At 40.8% G+C, this 6,105-nt stretch overlaps 1 pseudogene; it reads right to left on the bottom strand.

The window, feature by feature from the left end:
- Nucleotides 1-1,583: 1,583 nt before the first annotated feature.
- Nucleotides 1,584-2,594, bottom strand: LOC116912573 (annotated as a pseudogene).
- Nucleotides 2,595-6,105: the final 3,511 nt, after the last annotated feature.

The following is a 6,105-nucleotide window of genomic DNA, read 5'->3' on the forward strand; positions in this document are numbered from 1 at the left end:
TCTTTGCTGAGACTATCAAAGTCAGAAGAGCTAATTCAGGAAATGGTGGACTTCTGTGGTACCAGTGGTGGTCTGAATAAGAATGGCCCCCATAGGCTCATATGTTTGTATGCTTAGTCACCAGATAGTGGCACTATTTGAAAAGATTAGAAGGATTAAGAAGTATGGCCTGTTGGAGGAAGTGTATCACTAGGAGTGGGTTTTGAAGTTTCTAGAAAATATGCCAAATCCAGAATCTCTCTCTGCCTATGGATCATGAAATAATTCTTAACTACTGCTTCAGCTCCTACCTGTATGTTGCCATGCTCCCCAAAATAGTGATAATGAGCTAAACCTCTGAAACAAGGCTCCAAATTAAATGTCTTCTCTTATAATAGTTGATTTGGTCATGGTGTCTCTTCACAGTACTATAGCAGTGACTAAGACACTGGTCTTATCTACAAGAGGCTCCCTTAACCTCATATTTCTAGATAAGGCTTTTGGGCCTCTGACGCCCCCCCAACTTTTCTATCTTATTTTAAGCAAAGCATGATTGACTTATAATAATAACATCAGAAGATATTTCATCACTAAGAATATGAGGTGTTCTATTCCTATTTTTCCATAGGACAGTGGGTCTGACTTAAATAATTTCTGAAATATCAGAAAACTCACTCAAATGAATTAAAGAAATGGAGTTTATGTAATCCATACCTTTTAGCAATACAGTATGCTAGATATGTAGTTCATAATCCTTTTGTCTGATATTATTGACTCTAACTAGCCACTTGGCTGATCTTTCATATCCAAGCCTTTATTTTAGAATGCTATTCATTGTTGAACCAGCTATTTTTTCCTTTCCCCTGTTTCTATAATTTTTGTTCATAGTGCTTTTTAACAGATTGTTTTAGGTACCATTACTTGATTTATGTGGTCTGCATTCCCATTGGATTATGTTTCTATGAGCAGAACTGCAACCTACACTGTACTTCTGCAGTGTCTGGATATTAGCAAGGATTTCATAACATGGTGATGGATTTTTATTGGGCTCTTTTTACATTTACATTATGCAAACAAATTGCATTTAAGTGAGACTAAACCATATAAAAGATTGAGGATGGGTTTTCAATAAGACTATTCTATTATAATAGAAAAAGGTTCATTAAATATAATTCATAGCCTAAAATATGATTAAAGCAAGCCTATTTAAAATCTAGTGTTATAAAGTTATCTTAATCAATAGTCCAAATAGCTTTAGAGATACATGTGGGTGAGAAATTTTATCTAAAATAGTGACTTTATTACACATGCCCTTAATGTTTATATTGGAACTACATAAAAGTAATACAAACAAAAAAAATATAACATGGACTATGGAAGAAACTTCTTTTTTGGGGGGTGGTACAGCGAACTTTATTGATGGTATTTAAGAGAGAAGGGAGGGCTCCCTAGGCCCCTCCTGTTATTATGGGGGTCTCGGATGGAATTGTGAGGGAGATGCTCAGTGTTGGGGGCTGAGTTGGGATGAGGACTCCTCAGCAACTGAGGGCCTCTCTCTTGCTCTCAGTGTCCTTGCTGGGCTGGGGTGGGTGGTCCAGGGTATTTTACTCCTTGGAGGCCATGTAGGCCACATGGTCCACCACCCCGTTGCTGTAGCCGTATTCATTGTCATACCAGGAAATGAGCTTTACAAAGTTGTCATTGAGAGCAATGTCAGCTCCAGCATCAAAGGTGGAAGAGTGGGAGTTGCTGTTGAAGTTGCAGGAAACAACCTGGTACTCAGTGTAACCCAGGATGCCCTTTAGTGGACCCTTGGATGCCTGCTTTACCACCTTCTTGATACCATCATACTTGGCAGGTTTCTCCAGGTGGCATGTCAGATCCACAATGGATACACTGGGAGTAGGAACACAGAAGGCCATGCCAGTGAGCTTCCTGTTCAGCTCTGGGATGACCTTGTCCACAGGCTTGGCAGCACCAGTGAATGCAGGGATGATGTTCTGGGCTGCCCCACGGCCATCACTCCACAGCTTTCCAGAAGGGCCATCCACAGTCTTCTGAGTGGCGGTGATGGCATGGACTGTGGTCATGAGCCCTTCCACTATGCCAAAGTTATCATGGATGACCTTGGCCAGGGGGCGCTAAGCAGTTGGTAGTGCAGGATGCATTGCTGACAATCTTGAGGGAGTTGTCATATTTCTCCTGGTTCACACCCATCACAAACATGGGGGCATCGGCTGAAGGGGCAGAGATGATGACCCATTTGGCCCCACTCTTCAAGCGAGCCCCAGCCTTCTCTGTGGTGGTGAAGATGCCAGAAGACTCCATGGCATACTCAGCAGCAGTGTCACACCATCTGATGTTAGTGGGATCTCACTCCTGGAAGATGGTGATGGGCTTCCCGTTGATGACCTGCTTCCCATTCTCAGCCTTGACTGTGCCATTGAACTTGCCATGGGAAAAGTCATACTGGAACATGTAGACCATGTAGTTGAGGTCAATGAAGGGGTCGTTGATGGCAACAATCTTCACTTTGCCAGATGCAGAGAGGAGAAGGCAACCCTGGTAACCAGGCGCCCAATACAGCCAAATCCCTTCACACCGACCTTCACCATCTTGTCTATGAGACGAGGCTGGCACTGCACGAGAAGATGCGGCTGTCTCTGGAACAGGGAGTTGCAGAGAGCCAGAAAAAACTTCTAATATGTTTCCGTAGGTCCCTGTTAGGGATACATATAGATGATAAGAATTTGACACTCTAACCAATTCATAGATTTGAGAAGATAATGATGCATCCATGATAAATTATTATATATAGAAAAAACAGACCAGGATGTTTGCAGCTCAGATTTATCTCCAAGAGATTTCCCTCCAGCTGCCAGGAGTAGAGTTCTCTCACAGCCTTGAATTGTATGTTCCTTTTGTTTGCCCCTGCCTCAATTTCAATCAAGATTATCCTCTTAGTGCTTCTGAACTAGGGATTGAAAAGGGTGGTTGTTTAACCAGCTTTCTGCTGTTAATACCCCAAAAGAAGAACTTTTTGAAGAAAGTCTTATTTAGCTAATTTGCTCACAGATTTGTAGGCTGAATATTTAGGATCAATTTGCTTTATCTGTCTATGATAAAGAGTTTCCTAATTATATCATGGCATGATAGATGGGATCATGGAGGTGTCAAAAACAGGTAATATTTAGAAATATAGAATAATAATTCATTAAAAAAGAGGCTGTGAATTTGAAAGAAAACCAAAAAGGGTTTATAGATAGGTTTGGTGAGAGGAAAGGAAGGAGAATAATGTAATTATATTATAATCTCAAAAAGACTCCCCCCCAAAAAACTATTAAAACGAGTCTGTGCACCAGTGAGAATGCCTAAGACCAAAAACTCAGGTGGCAGCAGATGCTGGCGAGGATATGGAGAGAGAGTAACACTCCTCCATTGTTTGTGGGATTGCAGACAGGTACAACCATTCTGGAAATCAGTCTGGAGGTTCCTCAGAAAATTGGACATTGAACTGCCTGAGGACCCAGCTATACCTCTCTTGGGCATATACCCAAAAGATGCCCCAACATATAACAAAGACATGTGCTCCACTATGTTCATAGCAGCCTTATTTATAACAGCCAGAAGATGGAAAGAACCCAGATGCCCTTCAACAGAGGAACAGATACAGAAATGTGGTACATCTACACAATGGAATATTACTCAGCTATCAAAAACAATGACTTTATGAAATTCGTAGGCAAATGGTTGGAACTGGAAAATATCATCATGAGTGAGGTAACCCAATCACAGAAAAAAACACATGGTATGCACTCATTGATAAGTGGCTATTAGCCCAAATGCTTGACTTACCCTAGATGCACAGAATACATGAAACTCAAGAAGGATGACCAAAATGCGAACGCTTCACTCCTTCTTTAAAAGGAGAACAAGAATACCTTTGGCAGGGATTAGGGAGGCAAAGTTTAAACAGAGGCTGAAGGAGCACCCATTCAGAGCCTGCCCCACTTGTGGCCCATACATATACAGCCACCAAACTATGTAAGATGGACAAAGCAAAGAAGTGCAGGCCGACAGGAACTGGATGTAGATCTCTCCTGAGAGACACAGCCAGAATACAGCAAATACATAGGCAAATGCTAACAGCAAACCACTGAACTGAGAATGGGATCCCCGTTGAAGGAATCTTAGAAAGGACTGAAAGAGCTTGAAGGGGCTTGTGACCCCATATGAACAACAATGCCAACCAACCAGAGCTTCCAGGGACTAAGCCACTTCCCAATGACTATACGTGGACTGACCCTGGACTCCCACCTCATAGGTAGCAATGTTTAGCCTAGTAAGAGCACCAATGGCAGGGGAAGCCCTTGGTCCTGCCAAGACTGAACCCTCAGTGAATGTGATTGTTGGGGGGAGGGTGGTAATGGGGGAAGGATGGGGAGGGGAACACCCATATAGAAGGGGAGGGAAAGGGTTAGGTGGATGTTGGTCTGGAAACCGGGCAGGGGAATTACAATTGAAATGTAAATAAGAAATACTCAAATTAATAAAGATGGAAAAAAAGGAGTGTGTGTGTGTGTGTGTAAAGAGAGAGAGACAAAGAGAGAGACAGAGAGAGAAGAGAGACAGAGAGAGACAGAGACAGAGAGACAGACACAGACAGAGACAGACAGAGACAGAGACAGAGGGACAGACGGACAGACAGACAGACAGACAGGGGGAGCGCCAGTAGACTATGACAAACAACAACACAATCTAACCTGGGGGCACCTCTTAACTTCGGGTGAGTGGTGCTGCCTTTCTCTGTCTCACACTACTTGCTCCAGTCAACAGAGCTGTGAATCCATTCCTGCTCCATTGCTCTCTGTTGAATAGGATGAAACATCTGTTGCACCTGCATCTCAGGAATACTTTCTTTCCAGCTTTGGTTCCTCAGAACCACTTCCCTTGTGCCATTCTGGAGTCTTGGGTCCCATTCACAGGAGAAGTACTGCTCAAAGCAGTACTGCCAAATGTTAGGCAGTCGCCCTATCCCTAAATTCTCATGTTGATCATTTCCACTAGAAACTTTTAAATGTGTTCTGTATATGATCTGATCATGTCTGTTCTGCCAACACTTTTCATCTGGTATATGCCTCCAATTTATAATTATCTTACCAAAATATAGAAGCAAGCAGACAATAAATTCATGGAATAGGAATATAGTAATTTAAAATAGTATCTTTAATTTGAGAGTATATCCAAGTGCATATGCTCAGAAAGAAATTGAAAATGAGTTTTCACTATACAGATTTGAGTGTCAATTCCTTAGCACTTCAAAAGATTTTTAGAAAGCATAATTGGACTTTAATCCACTGTGAAATGCATATTGAAAACAGCATTATTACAAATAGGCTAAGTATAGTTAAATGATTAGGATAAACTGTGAGTTGGAAATATCTAGATGAACTCCTATAGTCCAGCAACCAGTCCAGCCTAGAAGCAGGAATCACAATGGACTTGAGTAGGCCATCTCCAGTGACAATACAAATTAAACATAATTTTATTTTATTGATTTTGATTAATGTGTATTAATCACATGCTTTAAATAAGGCTTAGAGCTATCGTTCAATACATGAGGATAATACACATAGATCAAGTCTAGTCTCCATTTAACTTCTCTCTACTCCTATACTAGTCACCTTTCGTCATCTTTCTTCATCAAGGTCTACTTTCTCATGTTTACATATATGAAGAGGACTTGAAATACACCCTTTTCTGGGTCTATATGACTTATTATTACTTTAAAAAATCCAAATAACTTTTATGATTTTTTGAGATCACAATATCTAAGAATAAAAAAATTCCAAGACCATAAACTGCCTTAGAATAGTAATAGTTACAATGAAATAGTAACTAGAGACTAGTCTAGAAAGTAGGATAAAGAAGGCATATGCTAGCCAATCATATGGACACCCATATGTACATGTGATATATATGAATATAAGTGTACAAAATCTCATTTTTCCTCACTCAAGCAAATGAGGTAATCTTAACAGTTTACAGAATGACTCAATGAAGAGCAAGCAAGTAGAAGTCAATCTTATTTTACTTTCTAACTTCAAATTTGTCTTTGAAATAGTC

The sequence above is a fragment of the Rattus rattus genome, chromosome 11 (genome assembly GCF_011064425.1).
Source record: "Rattus rattus isolate New Zealand chromosome 11, Rrattus_CSIRO_v1, whole genome shotgun sequence".
NCBI classification, from domain to species: Eukaryota; Metazoa; Chordata; class Mammalia; order Rodentia; family Muridae; genus Rattus; species Rattus rattus.